This window comes from Peromyscus eremicus, chromosome 3 (genome assembly GCF_949786415.1).
Source record: "Peromyscus eremicus chromosome 3, PerEre_H2_v1, whole genome shotgun sequence".
NCBI classification, from domain to species: domain Eukaryota; kingdom Metazoa; phylum Chordata; class Mammalia; order Rodentia; family Cricetidae; genus Peromyscus; species Peromyscus eremicus.
In genome coordinates, this window is record NC_081418.1 from 25,197,350 (window position 1) to 25,215,970 (window position 18,621).

At 38.2% G+C, this 18,621-nt stretch overlaps 1 long non-coding RNA gene across 1 annotated transcript; it reads left to right on the plus strand.

Moving 5' to 3' along the window:
* The first annotated feature begins 4,553 nt into the window (after positions 1–4,553).
* Positions 4,554–16,977, plus strand: LOC131905690 (uncharacterized). The gene is made up of 3 exons (XR_009378018.1): positions 4,554–4,705; positions 8,936–8,999; positions 16,680–16,977. It is a non-coding gene; the product is annotated as an uncharacterized LOC131905690 (long non-coding RNA).
* The last annotated feature ends 1,644 nt before the right edge of the window (positions 16,978–18,621 follow it).

The following is an 18,621-nucleotide window of genomic DNA, read 5'->3' on the forward strand; positions in this document are numbered from 1 at the left end:
TAAAGATCAGAGGACAGAACTAGCCACAGAGTTAGCCGTAGAGGTCAGGCAGTGGTGGCACACACCTTTAATCCTAGCACTCAGAGGCAGAGGCAGAGATTCGTCTGGATTTCTGTGAGTTCAAGGCCACACTGGGCTACATGAGCTTAATCCAGTCTAAAAGAGAAACAGAGCCAGGCAGTGGTGGCACACACCTTTAATTCCAGCACATGGGATCACACACCTTTTATCCTAGCACTAGGAAGATTGAGACAGAAGTGATATGGCTGGGCAGAGAAAGAAATATAAGGTGATGGGAGACAGGAACTTGCCCTCTTTCAGGCTGAGGAGTTGGTGAGGTAAGAGGTCGTGGCTGTGGCTTGTTCTGCTTCTCTGGTTTTGCAGCTCCCCCTCTGATATCTGACTCCAGGCTTTTATTAAGACCAATTAGGATTTGTGCAACACTGAGCAATCTCTCTAGTACTCTAACATGGTCATGTTTTTTAAAATGACAGTAAAAACTTTAAAGTTAAAGTTCCTTTTGTACAAAGTGCTAGTAAATAGCACGGAGTAATTAATTATATCCACAAGCCAAGAATGTTATAGGCTTATGTGATTTGAAAGAAAATGGCCCCCAAAAGGAGTGGCACTATTAGGAGGTGTGGCCTTGTAGAGTAGGTGTGTTCTTGTTGGATGAAGTGTGTCACCATGGAGACAGGCTTTGATATATATGCTCAAGACACTACCCTACTGTCTCAGACCACTTCCTGTGTGAGTCAAGATGTAAGAAATCTCAGCTCCTGCTCCAGCACCATGTCTGCCTGCACTCTGCCACACTCCTTGCCATGATGTTAATGGACTGAACCTCTGAAACTGTAAGCTGCCACCTCAACTAAATGTTTTTTTTTATGAGTTGCCATAGTCATGGCGTCTCTTCACAGCAATAGAAACCCTAACTGAGACAGCCTCTTAAGAGGAGGTCATTTCAGCAGTTTCTGTTTATGGAACTACCAATATTGTGAAGAGTGGTGAAAGGTGAGGGACACAGCTCAGTAGATAAAACACAAGGGTAAGTATCAGAGTGTGGATTCACAGTACCTATATAAAAAAGCAGGTGGGCGTGAGAGCTGGCCTGTTACCCCAATGCTCAGAAGATGGGGATTAGAGATCCCTGAGGCAAGTTAGCCAACTGAAATAGAAAAATTTGCAAGCCTAGATTCAGTGAGAGACTCTGCCTTAGTAAAAAGTGGAAAGCAATTCGCAAAAAACACCTGAGGTCAATTTCAGGCCCGTCACTTTCTGTCTCTCTCATGTGTGTATGCACATGCAAACTTTCATACACACATGTGCTACGTGCAAACATATGCAAAAAAGGAGTGGTAAGATTAAAAATAAAAGAAATATTATTCATTTTACATTATATAGTTATATAATTTTAGATTTAGTTTTTAATTTGGATTAAAATTTTATACCCATGTTTTTGAAACGTTTCACTTCTGCATTTTTTCTGTTTGTTATATTTTTATTAGGTGTTAGTACATGGATAGTACTTTTTTATTTGGAATGCACTGGGGAGTCTGACTTCTTTTTAATTTTTTTTATAAGTACTTTGAAGCTGTCTGGTCTTAGAGTTTTCATTGCCAGAAGGCTTTCAAGTTCAAATTTAATTTCTCTAATACATACAGGGTTACACAGGTTATGTGTGAGTTTTACTAGCTTGTGCCTTTCAAGGAATTTGTCTACTCTCTTATAACATGTTGAATTTGCTAATTCTGACCTCTGTGTCCCAGGCTTACAAACTTGTCAGAGAAGTTAGTGGAGACAGTCGTGGGTTACCTCATTTGCTTTCCATTTCTCAAGGACCATTGTCTTTTCTTGGTGAAATCGGCAGTCATAAAAGTCTATTATATATTCTGTGTCTTTAGGTTGTTTCAGGCAGGGGTGAAACTCCAGTCTCTGTTTTGGTCAGAAGGAGAAGGCTTGATTCATGGAATTCCAATATAGGTATAAAATTTTCTTGGTGTTCAATTACTTTACTTTACTATTTAAGTTCATGAATCAGGGCATGCTCTATCTACATGAAGTATTACACAGTCACTAAGTTACACTCAAATGGGGACTCTTTCCCTAAATAAAATTAATCTAGATTTAATTGAGCATTTTCCCCTTTTTTATTTTATCCTCCGAGTAAGAGTAGATGGAGTGTCTCTCTTTTAACTTCCCATTACAGGTATCTCTCCTTGTCAAGGGCCACAGGAATTGCCAGAGGAAGTCTGTATTTCAACGGAATACTAGAAATGATTATAAATTTGTAAGTCTTCTCAGTTTCATGTAAATTGGGGGTTTATTATTGAGAAAATAACAATAAATGCCTTTGGATGAACAGCAGATGTCAATGAACAAGAGATAGTGAGGGCCAGAGAAGTCACCTCGTAAGTCCTGGAGGCATGAAAGAGTCTTTCCTCTCCTATTTGCATGTAGCTGGTTGTTTGCAGGTGGCTGGTTATAGTTAAAAATATTAAAAATAAGCTCAAAATCCTGTAAATCTGAGTAGAACAAAGATTTCAGTAGCTAGGCAGTTATCCTACACAAACCGGGTAGACTGAAATAAACAAGAGTGCTATAGAGCTTTGTGTTGAAGGTAGGCTGTACACAGGAAGACCACTTACCTCTGTGATCTAACTGCTCTCTTTTTAAAAAGCCACATATTACTTATTTTTAATTTAATCTTAATATCTCTGAATATATATATTTTTAAGATGTAGCTATATCAAATAATATTAAAATGTCATTATGTAAGCTTAAATTAGAAGCTTAAAAATTATTGTTTCACACTGAGTAGTTGAGTTTCTTTTATTCCTGTCTATTAATTTGTATTAGTTGTTATGGGACAGTAGGTTTCCTCATGTCATTAGCTCACATACATACAGAGTGCAGAAGCTCTCTAGAATCAACCCTCTGAGTTTCCCTTACTAAACATGCTTTAAGGCTCTGTTTTCACTCTACTAATATTAGTCTCTTAAAGTTGATATTAAGAAGGAAATGTATTAATAATATAACAATTATCACATAATAATTATTATATTAATATAACAATTAACTATAAAAATACAATAATCAATTATTAATTAATATAATTAAATATGTGATAATTAATCAATGTCTGTAAAATTTGTGTTTGGTGGCCAACTATTTTTGCTTGATATTGTTGCCGGTGTCCCTACTTACTAAGTGGCACATCCTCTGTTACAAGGATCAGTTTCTATTTACTTTAATTACTCGAACATTTTTAAGCCTTGGGTCTTAAAGTTAATTAAGTCTTAAGTCTTACAGTTAATTAAGGGTCTTACAATACAATTTAAGTTGGCATTAAAGAACAGTAAGTCTACTTAGTATGAAACATTTAACCTAACAACTTTACTCAAAACATGCCAATAAGGTGGCTTTGTTTAGGAAAAGAGTAGTGTTGCCCAAAGCTCTTAGGCATAATTTTTAATGATTTTCATTATTTTAACTCAATATAGCTTTACATATGCTTCCACATCTCAAAAAAATCTCAAAATTTCAGTGTAATTAATAATTACTTATCTGATCTATGTGACATAAGTTGCTTCTGATTAATTAGGTCCCCTCTCCTAATATGAATTAGTCACACATGAACTAAAATGTTGTTTGTATTCTTCCACATTGTGATATTTAATTTGATCCAATATTTGCCATAATTAAGTGTTGAATATTGTCATTTTACATAAAATATTTACTTGTGAAGGCCATATCAATAATTTAGTTATTTGTGTACTAAAATCAAACAAACTTAAGCAACAATAAGACATTATAACAGATTTTTAAAGGGCAGCCTGATGTCCCTTTGTTTGCTTTTGATCTTAGTAACTAATCTGTGACCTGTTAACAGTTGTTACCCATTTGAGACTACTTTTTTTCTGGAAAGGGAGAATGGTACTTTTAGAACCAACCATGAGCGTCTTCCTAGAACACAATTTATCTAGAGATGATTATTTCTACTTAGGCATTTATTTTTCCAAGGATCCATTACTATACAAATAGGAAAGTATATGTAATGTTTCCGACATTTCTTGAGAACATTGAATAAAATTTGGACTAATTCAGCTGTTTCTGAGATCTCCATATTTGCATGCATCTCCTTAATTGTTAGACTTCCCAAACCAATGCTTAGTCTTTGTCCTCTGTGATGCTATTTGTAAAATGCTCTGTTCTACTTTCAACCCCATCCAAAGCATCTCTTTGTTGATTAATTTTAGCCTTCTCCTAAGCTGACAATTCTAGTATTGTTATGCTAGGGTCAAGGATATCAGAATGATATGCAAGCTAATGACATAGTCAGACTTGGTCACTTTCTACCATCACTTCAAAGTGTCATACACATATTTATATTTTTTGTGTACAATAACTTAGACAATAGCTTAGTCTTTAATATGAATAATAACTCTTAAAATGATGTTCGTAATATTTTTATTTGAAATATGTCACATATCTTGGCTTTTGTCCCTGAGAAATTTCTTTCTATGATTAAATGTCCTTTGGTAGATCTGTGTTTTGACATGACTGTAAGCATCATTTTCCTTATGAAGACAGAAAGAGGGAAGGCAGAAACAGGAAGATCCCTGGAAGCTTGCTGGCCAGCTGATCAGTCACTATGGGGGAACTCCCAAGTCAACAAGAAACTGTCTCAAATAACAGATAGAAGGTATCTGAAGATCAACACCTGAACTTGTCCACTTGACTCCAGACACCTGCCATATCTCATATGCATATATATTCATACACATCTGTATACATTACACACACTCACATGTACACATACACATGTGTACACATATACAAGTTTATTAAAATTGGGGCATAAGTTGTTAACCTCGAACTGGCTACCTAAAGCACCGTTGTAATTCAAATTATCTCAACTTTTATAGCTTTAGGTTATTTAAATTCTCTCCCACTCAGTGGACTTCTTTTTCACTCTGTTGATTGTTTCCTTTGTTTTTTTTTTAAACTATGTCAGTCCCAATTGTCAGTTGTTGGCTTTAATTCTTAAGCAAATGTAGTACTATTCAGAAGGAATTTAGAGAGTCTCGTGGAACATAAAGGTAAAGGCTGACAGTAGCTTCAGTCATATATTACATTATAGCACAAGGCTGAGGCAAATGTGTCAAAAGACAAACCCTGCTGAAGAAGATAACATATAGTCATGGTGTCTCAAAGGAACCCTAGACCCTAACAAGAAGCCACGAGCATAACTGTAAGGTACCACATCTTTTATGTTGTTCCCATCTCTCTACATGTCAAATTTTTACATCAAATAGGTCACAAATTGCACACCAAATTACGCATCTCATCTTTTTCCTTGGAGAGCTGTCTCAAAAGAAATAATTTTGTGCTATGGCTGGTGGACAGTCATCTTTTAAAATGGCCAAATAATGGCCTCCTAAAGATGCTCAAGCTGTAATTCCTTGTTCTCTTGATATATTTTACAGCAAAAAGAGATTTCACTGATGCACAAAGGAGCACAGCCCTTGAAATACAGATTGTCTGGGGAATCTGGATGGCATAATTTTTTTTTTTTTAATGTGAAGAGTTTTCTTCTGACCAGACATAGAGGAAACAGCTGAAAGGATGTTTAGAGGCGCATCTGAAGTCCTGGAATATGATATCTAGCTGATGGCTTCCAGATGAGAAAGCAACAGAACGAAAGAGCTGAGAGAAGCTCCAGTGGATAATGAACAAGACACAGTCTCTTCGGTCTCATAGTCTAGTGAACTGAATTTGGCCAACAACTTATAAACCTAGGTATTTCATTCTCAAAACCTTTAAGGAAAAATGCAGCCCAATGTCTTGATTTTAGCCTTGAGTTGAATTACCAACAGAGTAGCACAGTCATTGGACTCATTATAATTTTATGATGATGATGGCTGTGTGTGTGTGTGTGTGTGTGTGTGTGTGTGTGTGTGTGTGTGTATCTATATGTCTATATGTGCCATGGCACATGTATGGAGGGTAGAGACACCTTTAGTGAGTTGATTCTCTCCTTCCATCTTATTGCTATCTTGCTGTTTCCACTGGACTACGTATACCAGGCTAGCGGTCTTGAGAGCTTTCCCCCAAGTGATTCACCCCCAAGTGAGCTTTGGGAGTGCTGGGATTACACATCTAACTTTTTGTGTGAGTTCCAGAGATTGAACTCAGGTTATCCAGCTTGCCAGGCAAGTGGATAAGTGCTTTTAATCTTTGAGCCATCTCATCAGCCCTGTAGTTGCACTTAATGACTAAAGATGGTAAAAATGAACTGTTTTCATGAGACGCTAATTTATTACAGTCTGATGGCCGCAATACAAAAAAAATACAATAGATTTTTAACTTTGATATGTCAACCCTCTGAACAAGTCCGGCCTTTCAGATCTGAGTAAAATCTTCCAGTAGAAACAAAACAGTGGAATATTTGGATGACACAAAGGAACTCCATGTTTCACAGCTCCATTCTTTGACCCCCTCTGTGTTCTGCTGGGTCATGGTATGAAAACTGCTCTTGGTGGATCATTGGAAACTATCATGAAGTCTTTCTGACATTAATCGTAAGTATGTGTCTTTTTTTTGAGATTTATGTAATTACATTTTCCTCTTTACTTTCTTTCTTCCAAACTCTGCTATATGCTCCTCCCCACTCCCTTCCAAATTCATGGCCTCTTTTTTCATTGTATATACAATACATTCCTAAATACAACCTATTCAGTTCATATAATGCTGCCTGCACGTATGTTTTCAGGGCTTAGTGTTTGGCACTGGACAAGCAATTGGTGTGTTCTTCCCTGGAGAACACCTCCCTCACTCCCAGCCTTCCTCAGTTGCCCAAAGTTCCTTGTGTAGGGTTGAGGTCTCCTGGGCATCTACTTTGGCGTGTTCATTGGTGCCCTCCTTGTTCAGCTCACATTTGGGCAGACAGGTTGGTGTGACTTTAGGGGGTAGCTTCTGATATTGCTAGGGGACACAGTTTTACTCTAAACTCCCTGATTCTCTGGCTCTTACAATTGTTCTGCCCCCTTTTCTGCAATGTTTCCTGAGCCTTAGGTGTAGGAATTTTATGGTCGATGTATCCATTGGGGCTGGGCTCCACACTCTGCAGTTTGATTGACTGTGGTTTTCTATAATGGTCTCTATCTGTTGGAAAGAAAAGTTTTCTTGATGAGGGGGAAGACACGTAGATGTGAGTATAAGGACACATTTTTATAGATTGTTGTTAAGGATTGTGCTGGTTTAGTAAATTAGTGGTCGTGGAAGTCTTGGGTTTATTTTTTTCAAGTCTCTCTTCTGCCTTCCTTACTGAGCTACTCCTAGCCTTATTCATGCCTTTCTTACTGAGATACTCCAAGCCACTCTTGCTTCACATCTCATATCAAGTTCTACTTCCTCACAGAGCTTACCATGACCTTTGTGTTTAATTCTTGACAATTTCACACAATACCTTTTTTATGTTAGGTATTCACTCCCAGCTCTTCCGAACTCTCCATATACCTACACATGTAGATTGGTTTTGTTGGTTATTTCAACAACGCCCTTCTCACATACTGGACTTTAAGGTCTCTATGGGAGATACCACAGCTGGTTTTGCTCATTGTTACATATTTAGAGGTTGGCAATGCTGGCTACAAGTAAGTGCTCAATAAACATTTGAAATGCATGACTCAACACTACACCAGTGAAATGTGGTGGAAGATACACAAATCCTCTTTCCTTTCCAGTGATGCACTTACTAAGGCTGGTGAGATGAGGAGAGAAGATTTGGAGCCATTGCTCTAATTCAAAATATTCAAATAGAAATTTGGGGCTGATGTAGAGAAGCCTTGTTCTGGTGAGAAACTAGCACAGTTGGAGAAAAGTTGTTTTCTTGCAAATTTACTTAGAGAAAATGAAAAATATACAAGAGATTGTGTCTTGAATTTTCTACCACTTTTTTTTTAAATAAAAGAAGAACAGCCCTAAGAAAAAGATAACTTTTAACAACACCAAGTATCAACTGTAGGATTCTAATACCAGTGACAGTATATTTGTATTGAAAATTTGGCTTTCATGATTACAAATAGGATAACATACCTAGCTGTTAAACAGTATCTCCGAACGCAGGGAAGGATTTCTGGGGCTCTTTATTCTGGTAGTTTTCTATTCACAGTATGAAATGTTCCTTGAGCCCACCTTCCTTCCTTCCTTTCTTCTGCATACTCTATTCTTCTGGACACCTACTTATTTCTTCAGTGAAGAGCTGTAAAATACCATAGTGTTCAGGAAAAAAAAAAACCTCTTTGCAAATGTTTTTCTTTGCTTCTTTAGTCTGGAGCCAAAAATATCACATTTCTGTTTTGGGAGCAACAAAAAGAGCTTCTGAAAAATGTGGATGGATAGCTGAGACAGGGTGGCAGTATTTTTTAGAAACAGTTTTATAGCACCAGATGGTATAGTATATTCTCAAACAAATATGTCACCTATAATTTGATGAATACCTTCCAAGGTAAAATAATTTTTTTTCAGCAGAGAACAGATGGTATCAGTCAAAAGCATATCGAGACACTTTAAGAAAAACTTGATGGTTCAAGTGATTTAACCAACAAGATCTCTCTGTTTCACATTTTGAAATTTGTCATCTACAAATAATTTAGCCTTCTTTCCAAAATTCACTGCATAGAGAATTGAACTAATCATGTTTTATTTGATATTTGCAATAATGGTGAAAATTCCAAAGTTGCTTTCTGGCTCCATCTTCAAGTATTACTTTATTAGGCTCAAGGAGAAAAACATAAAATAAGTGTTTCAAAACAGCCAAGACTTTGTGCTCAGATGTGACACTACTTTAATGAGACTGAATCAATTTTTACCTTCAAAGGTTTAAGGAGGTATGAAAAGCAACTTTTCTCAGTTTTTTTTTTTCTTAAAGATGAAAACAGAAGAACATAATAGAAAAGAAAGACTTCCATGGGCCTGAGAAGATGGCTCAGCAGGTAAGAGCACTTGCTGCCCATGTGTGCAGATCTGAATTTGAATCCCAGCATCCATGTTCTTTACATGTGGTTTCATGCCCTTATAACTTCGATGCTATGGAAGGTGGTAGGAGGACGGGGCAAGAGGATTCTTGTTTTTTTGACAGCCAGCCTAATTCCATGTTCAGTATGACATCCTGTCCCATTAGAGTAAGGCAGAGAGAGTGAGAGAGCAAAATGCCACTGTCCTCTACACAGGAACGAGCATATATCACACACACACACACACACACACACACACACACACACACATGCACACACACACATTTCTGAAGCTAAAGGTGTGGACTATTAAGGAATATTTACATTATAAGTCCTTTATTTTGCTCTGGCTTTGGGCACATAATGTAACAGGGCATGATTCAGAATTCCCAACGTTCTGGTATGGTAATGCTCTAGACAAGCATAGATTGAGAGGAAGGTCCAGGAAAACATGCATATTACCTTTATGTGTACCTCATGTCCCTACACAAACCTGAGTGAGATCCACTAGTTTGTCCTTCAAACTGTAATGTTATTTGTGAGTATAGCCACAGACTGGGATTGCATAGGGAAAACAGAGGTCTGTGTTCATCCTCGTCATAAGCAAGTAGTATGTGATAAATGTGTCTACTGCTCTCTGACTGTAGTATTTTGAAGTGTGGCCACATCTTTAGGCAGGTTGGCAACACTAGTGATTTTATACTGTCTCTACCACTACTTTCATATTTTTATCATTATAGGTGAAAGACTCATTTGTAAGACCATTGAAATTATGACTCTTTAAATGTAATGGGATTAAAATTCTCTCTCAAAAATGATGATGTAGATCACAGGATTATGGGATCACAGGAGAGCTTCAATCTCTCAATTCCCCAGTACCAACTTTGAAAATAAGATGAACTGGGAGTGTTGTTTTAAAGATTTTGGGGAAATTACTTAAAAATAGAGAGAATAGATGACATAACACTCAGAGGGAGCTGCTTTTGCTTATCAAGTCTATTACCACAGTCTCTGAAGAAGACTGGTCTTACTTTAGAGAAGAATTCCATTAATACAATTGTCTGGACTTTTGGTAACTGTAAAGGCCAGCAGAATTGATTGAATCCATGAGTTAGCTGAAACTATCCTTCATTTTTTTTCCTCCTAGGATATGAGGTTGGGAACTTGGTCAAGACTTTAAAGGCAGGATGAAATTACTTTTGGTTTCTTCATTCTAGGAGAAATTTGACAGATCTAATTTCTACATCAAAATATTTATCCAAGGGCCAGCAAGATGGCTCAGTAGATAAAAGCACTTACCACTAAGCCTGATGACCTGAGTTTGATGTCCAGAATCCACATGGTGCAAGGAGAGAGTAGCTCCTGCAAACTGTCCTCTGATCTGCACATTCATACATGTGTGAACACCACCCCCCAACACACACATACAATAAATTTTAAAAACCTATTTAATATATTGGACATATTTCAATCAGGAAACTACAAAGCTAAGCTCACCATCTATAAAGGGCAGAATTGAATTTTCAATCATTTTTCAGGACTTAAAACACATAGTCCTTCCAGAATCTAAGCCAAATTCCGGTATGGTATGCCCAAGGAACACTGGCAAATTGTAGACGCTGGACTTTATTCAGTTCAGTCACTGATCAGTCACTGTTAGGGTTTAAATGACTTTTTTTTTTAACTCCTTTGCCTAAGATGAAGGAGGAATACACTTTCTTTAGGGGAGCTAAGACTAGGGAACTGGGAACTTGGCTCGGTGGTACAGCGCTCCCTTTTGTGTCCATTGCCATGCAATCCCCAACACTGCAAAACAAAAATAAGCTATCAACAGCTTTAACAATTATTTCACACATATCTCAGAGGCAATAAAATGATGAGACTATGAAATGGAGACTAATATGAGTAGTAGGCATTTGCAAAAGTAGGCATTAAAATCAGATTTCCAGGTAATTCGTATATTGGCTGAGTTGAAAGACACTCTTCAGAGAGTATGTAGAATCAGAATATTACCATAAACATCACTGCATCTGGGAAGACAGAAAAGTAGTGACTAAACTTTAAGGAATGTTTAGAAAGCCACTGCTCTAGTTTTGTTTCTGTTGCTGTTATAATCTGAAAAAAGGCAATTTATGTGGAAAGGTGTCATTTTAGCTTACAATTCTAGGCTGTAATCCGTCATTGTTGGGAAGTCAAGACAGAAAAAAAAATGGAAGCAACTAATCTCATACACAGCCAGGGTCAGAGAGAGTGAGTGCATGCATGCCTCCTCCTCAGTTTACTTTCTCCACCTTTATGCAGTCCTGGACCCAAATCCAGAGAATGGTGCCACCTACTGGGCGGGGTCTTCTCATATCATTTAACATAATTAATAAATCTCTCACAGATAAACCCACACACCAACTTAATCTAGTTATTTCCACATTGAGATTCTCTTTCAAGGTAATTCTAATTTGTGTTAAGTTAACAAATAAAACTGACAATCACAAGCATAATATTAATTATTAATTATTCACTTTCTGACATTGTACTGGATAATGCTAACTGGATAGATTAAGATGTTCTTTAAGATACTGAAACTTCACTTAGTACTCACAGCAACCTTCTAAAGTGTTAAGGATGAAAATGTTCCCTGTGTAGCTCTCCTATTTGTTGTTAGTTAATCCCTAACATCACACGCTTTTTTTCTTGCTAGTTACAATTACTATTACTTAGATAAGAATTTGTAAATTAGCTGTAGAGAAATATCTCTAGCCTATAGTTTTTCTATGAGCTGCATAAAAGGATTATGAACATTAGAAATATTCAACGTACTAGAATAGCTTTTGTTTAGTATGCTTGTAACAATTTTCACATATTTAAGAAGTGACTTAAGTAGTAGTACTAGAATCATTAATGCACTTATAGGATTGGAGATGGGCTTAGAGAATCAGAGGAAATCAGATTTATTTTATTTTTTTATTAAGACTTTTTTTCATTCATTTTATACACCAATCAAAGATCCCCCTCTTTCCTCCTCCCGCCCCCCCAGGCTCCCCCTCCCAACTCCCCCCCACTCACCCCCACAAGAAGGCAAGGCCTCCCATAAGGAGGCACATTCAGTAGAGGCAAGTCCAAGCCCTGCCTCAAGACTGCATGAGGTGTCCCGTCATAGGTAGTAGGCTCCACAAAGCCTGCTCATGCACCAGAGATGGAGGCTCCACAAAGCCTGCTCATGCACCAGAGATGGATTTTGATTCTACTACCAGGGGGCCCCCCAAGCAGATCAAGCCACTGTCTGACCATGCAGAGGACCTAGTCCAGTCCCATGCAGGCTCCACAGCCATTGATCCAACTTTCATGAGTTCCCACTAGTTTGGTTTGGTCGTCTCTGCAGGTTTCCCCATCATGACCCTGATGCACTTGCTCATAGAATCCCTCTTCTCTCTCTTTGACTGGAGCTTTGCTTGGTTTTTGGCTGTGGATCTCTGCATCTGCTTCCATCAATCACTGGAGAAAAGCTCTGTGATGACAGTTAGGGTATTCATTGATCTGATCACTGGGGTAAGCCAGTTCAGTTCAGGTACCCTCTCCACTATTTCTAGTAGTCTAGGCTGGGGTCATCCTTGTGGATTCCTGGGAATTTCCCTAGCACCCGGTTTCTCTCTATCCCCATGATGTCTCCCTCTATCATGGTATCTCTTTCATTGCTGTCCCACTCTATCCCTGTTCCAGTTCGACAATCCATTCCCTTATGTTCTCATCCTCTATCCTCTACCCTCCATTGTCCACCCTCATCCCCAGTTTAATCATGGAGATCTCATCTATTTCCCCTTCCCAGGGCAATCCATGCATCCCTCTTTGGGTCTTCCTTGTTAGTTAGCTTCTCTGGAGTTGTGTGTTGCAGTCTGGTTATCCTTTGCTTTACACCTAGTATCCACTTATGAGTGGGTACATACCATGTTTGTCCTTCTGAGTCTGGGGTACCTCACTCAGGATGATATTTTCTAGTCCCATTCTTTTGCCTGCAAATTTCATGATGTCATTAATTTTTCTCTGCTGAGCAGTATTCCATTGTGTATATGTACCACATTTTCTTAATCCATTCCTCAGTTGAGGGCATCTAGGATGTTTCCAGGTTCTGGCTATTATGAATAATGCTTCTGTGAACATAGTTTAGCATGTGTCCTTGTGGTACGATTGAGCATTCCTTGGGTATATGCCTAAGAGTGGTATAGCTGGGTCTTGAGGTAGATTTATTGCCAATTTTCTGAGAAACTGCCATACTGATTGAGGAAATCAGATTTTATATATAAAATGTACTTAAAAGGCTTATGTTGTACTGAAGACTTGGTATCCTGCAAGTGGCACCATTGAAAGGTTCTTGGATACTGAGGTGCTAACATCATTGGTGGGTTAAGCCACTGATGATTTCATAGCTGAATGGGGCATTAGGGAGGAGATCTGGTTGAAGGAAGCATGGGCACTGAGGTGTGCTTTAAGGAGTGTCTCATCCTAGGCTCGCTTTTCCTTTTTCTTCTCATCTCCCATGAGGGGAGTGTCTCTGTTCTGCCACAGGCCCATTGTGATGGGGCTAATGAAGCACAGGCTTAATCCTCTGGATCTGAGGGCTCAATTGGTTTTATCCTTTAAGTTGATTTCTCTAAGATGTTTTGTTACAGCGATTAAAAAGCTAACTGACAAAAGGATGACTTTTTAAGGATGAAATGAGGTCACTTAACATGTAACAGGGTTACACATATAAAACAGGTGTTTACTTTAGATTCACAATTTGCTGCCAAAATTCTATATTAGGAATGAAGAGTTTATTCTCTCAACTTCATGGTATGCTGCCAACAGACAAATCAGCCATCAGTTCCTCTGGGATAGCCAGGTTTGTTTATCTCTTTTCTATGTTGGCATTCATACTCTTGAAATTGCCTTCCTTTTTATTATTATGTATCTAGAACAGTGCTTCTTAACCTGTGGGTCATGACCCCTTTACCAAACCCCTATTTCCAAAAAAAATATTACGATTCATAGCAGTAGCAAAATTACAGTTATGAAGTAGCAATGAGAATCATTTTATGGTTGGGGGTCACCACAACATGAGGAGCTGAAAGGGTCACAGCATTAGGAAGGTTGAGAACCACTTCTCTGGAAGGATATGTTTCTAGTAGCAGGAGAATTAAATACCATACATATCTTCTTTATAAAAGTTTGTGAACTCTTTAGTTCTTTACAGAAAAATCTTTGATACAACACACTCTGGCCCATTAGAGACTGTATTGAGAATCTGTACTCTAGGCTGTCTGTAGCTCAGGATGCCTTCTGAAGGTTCAGACCATCCGGCTGCAGTCTGAGTTTGCAGATGTCTTCCGGGTTTAGTTTCTTTGTTAGCTTGGAAGCTACTGCCAAATCTTCTGTAAGACCTCATTCTTTAGGTGAGATACAAGAATAAACACAGACAACCACCCTCTTCAAGGGACGTCTCTTCTCTATGCAACCTGAATGATAGAAAAAAACAAAACAAAACGCTATGCTGACCAAAAGAAGAGTAACTCAAGCTTTAGAAGAAATCAAGATTTAGTTGTAAATCTGTTTCCCTTTCCTCTTATTACTTGATCAAACATCTCAAGTTTTAAAAATTTCCACAATTTCCATGGAATGATTATTCCTTCACTAGTTAATAATTTCTCACATTGCCTTGAGGAGAGTTAAGATTGTTATAATTGCAGTGCAAAGAGAAAAAAAAATCAATAGGTATTCAGTTTTTCACTTCTCAGACTGGCTCTTGAAACACACACCAGAATCGATATTTTCACAAGACAAAATCTAGCTTTTTAAATGCTGCGTTTGATTGAAAGGGAAATAGTCACTTGAGAAATAAAAGGGAAGAGTCTGAAAGAAGCAGGCACTGACATTACAACTATGATAACACAACAGAAAGAAAATTGAGAAAGACACAGCTACCCGATCCTCTCAGGCACAAGAGAGACGATAGTTGTCATGTCAGTTAAGAACTGGAGTTGGCAACTTGGAACAGAAACCACCAAAAAAAAAAAAAAAAAAAAAAAAAAAGCCTCAACAGAGGATAGATTAATTTATGAAGAAGTGCCGGAATTGTGTTCCTTGATATGAATTCTTTGGGCTCTGTCTTTCTGTCCTGTTTATGAATGTCTGTCTTTGACTGTTACAGTGACTTCATGGTCATATGAAGGCTGTGACAAACAGCAATGAAAAGCACAGGGAAAGAAGTGGCTTTGGAAGCACATGAAGAAGTTGCTCCCGGCATACCTAATTCTCCAGGAGTCAGTCTGGGGAATATGCATTATTATTATTATTATTATTATTATTATTATTATTATTATTATTATTTTAAAATGAAACTTCCATAGAAGAGAATAGCATCAGGTCGGTAGATTAGTGAGACCAAAGACAGGTCCTTGCTGGGTTGGCACATGGGTAGACGCTGAGGAAATAGCTTTTCCTTGATGCTGTGGACTGTATGAAATCCTTGATGTTGCCCAGCTCCCAGGGAGCCTACTCCACTGATGCCTTCGTGAACCTTTTCTAGATGTATTTAAGTGCACGTTTGCAGCTGGTCTTTTCAGTGTGAAAAAAGCAAACCCCAGAAACAAAGGGTGGACTTCATAGCATTTAAAGCAGGTCATGGTGGAAGGGAAGGTATTAGCTCTCACCCTTGAGCAGGGCTGCACAGGAATAAAATTCCCCCATTCACCCTCTCTGATAATATATGCACCAACAGTATAGAATGTCTTTACTATAATTAAATGTTTCCTAAGCTCCTCATTGTTTAATTTCGGTTTTAATAAATTACAGTGATAAGAGAGGTGGGAAAACAATAGAAAGGAACTTTAAGTAAAGCTGTTCTTATGCTCAATATGTCATTAATTCAAGAGACATTTATTATAAAAAACACTTCGGACTATCTATGAACAGCACCGGGGAGTCACCACCACTGCCTTTAACCTTTGTGCCTGTGAGCATGTCCTCTGACCTCTGTTGGGTTCATGCTGTTATCGACACTGTGGTACCTCCATCAAGGGGCTTACAGTAGCCTATGTCTCTGTGACCCCCTCCTTTTTCTTTTGGGGGAGTATTGGGCAAACAAGGTGTTGCCTTTACTAGGTTTTCTTATGGGAGAAATATTGTAAATGAGGAATACCCCATAAAAATATGAGAAGAAAAATGAACTATAGGGTTGAATAAATATAAACCTTTAAAACTTTACTTCCATGGATTCAGAAATGAGAGAATAAGTATTTTCCCCCCACCTCCTCCCCAAAATGCATTGAATGGATAGTTCCAGAGGTGTGCGCCTTTATGATGCTGTTCATTTGATTCATGATTCATAAGGCTCCTTTGTAGGAGAGCTGGCTGGTGTCTGTGCCAACACACTGACTTTACAGATAGGCCGAAGCTATAATTCTCTGTGCTCTGACTCAAGCAGCGGGGCACACCAAGGGAATTTTAATGCAGAGTCTCTCAAAGTAAAATTTGATAAAAAGAAGCTTATAGGCAATTCTGTTGGTAAAAGTAAAAGGAACAATGGCTAGGGGGGAAAAGTAGCATTGTTCTGGTCACAGTTATATTTTGAAATAAAAAAAAGCCAGCTCTTTTACTCAAACCATTGAAATATCTCTGTATTCGCTTCAGAAAAATAGTATTATCACCGCAGAAGAAAAGAATAGCCGGGTGCTTCGTTGTTAACGGGAACCAGAATCCTATGATTCTGATGACTTATTGGAGGTTTCATCGTCTGAGGACCTTGCTACAGCTCAGGATACAGATGGGCTCTTGGAGGATGGAGTGTCTGCCTGTTTATATTCTTCTTGACACAATCCCAAGAGGGTTAGATTCAACAATCACAGAGAAGTTTGCTCTCCATTTGTTTTGATGAGTAGTGCAATACACACAATACCAATAAATCCTGTAAATGGTTGTTCTTATATAATGGGCTTTTACTCTTCTTGGTGACATAATCAGAGAGGTGAATCATAGCTATTAGGGTAGAATAAAGCAGTGTAAGTCAGGGGGACAACACACTTTTTGTTACTATATCCTTCTGGAGTTAAATAAGTGCTTTATATTAAGTGTTTTTAGAAATCATTAAAGATTCTCTCAGTCACAAAAATGACTCTGTGTGCATAAGTTTCATGCTTAGCATATAGGAAAGAGCATAAAAGATAAGCACGCTCCTGGGTGAGTAGGGAAGCAGTTTATGCTCAGCATGAATGGGATGTTAAGACAAGGCTGTTACTAGACTCTTTATTAGTAGTGGATATTATTGCTGATAGATAGGAAGTGAGGATCTTTGCCAGAGATCAAGAATGCTAGGTTAACCTGCTCTCTCAGTCTTTCCCTTGACTTAGGGACTGGGCATTTGGAAATCATGTGATCAGTGGCCTTCCAGAATCAAATGACTCTTCTTTATTCATTTTCCTTGCTCAAAAATAATTACTGGGCTGAGGAGATAGCACTGTGTCTAAAGTATTTGCCAAGCAGGTGTGAGGAGGAGCTGAGTTTGATACTCAGAACCCATGCAAAAAACAAAACAAAACAAAACAAACAAACAAACAAACAAAAAACAAAACCATGAAATAAACCAGATGTGGTGGTATATGCTTGTAATTCTAGTGCTGGGGAAACAGTGACCAGAGGGTCATGGGGTTGCTCAGCTAGCCAGCCTGGCCTGCTTTGTGAGTCACAGGCCCCAAAGAAAGACAATGGCTGAAGGAGAAGTGAAAAACATCCACCAAGCAATACCCAAGGATTTCATTTAGTCTCTCCACACATGTTTGCACGAATAATAGCACATATTGAACATGCATGCACAAAATAATAAAAACTTTGACACAATTTTTCTTCTTTAAAATTTCAGAACAATACCTATGATAATCATAGAAGGACAAATACCATTTTGCAGATGTGAAGAGCCCTTAAGATCTGAGAGTGTTTGGTGACTTACCCACAAGTCTACATTATCCCATGGCTCACACTCTTCTTTTGCTGTCGTTAATTTTCTATGACTTTTATACCAGGAGGATTGAATGCCCTCCAGAAATTAAGCTGCCCCACACTGCCAGGCTAATTTGCTTGATTTCTAACATTGATTGAGCCCAGCTGCTCCCTAACCAACCTGGGAGTGGAATGGAAGAGCTGAGAGAAACATCTGACTTCTCTTTGGGGCTCTTTCTCTGTCTTCTACGGTACTGGTGATTGGAGAGGAAGGTTTATGTGTTCTATAGTAGTTCTATGTTTGACACAAGCTTCTGGTACTAAAATCTTTATAGGAATAAAAAAAGAACAATTCCTGTCTTGGTAGTGCTCAGAGTATTGAGCCACAAGTAAATAATGGCTAATTGCATGGGGACTGCTGTGTGGAATAACTAAATCACATTCACACATGATGCCAAAGAGTGCACATAATATCCAATTAAGTGTGCTATTCAGTGATGTTGTCCTTCCTGCCCTGAAGTTGATGTGTGATAAAAATGACTCTGACATTAGGTGTTCATGTCAGACAGAATGGTCCATAATTGAGAATTTTTCTATTTGGCTAATGAGATGCTGAAATGTACAATGAAAAAAAATAAAG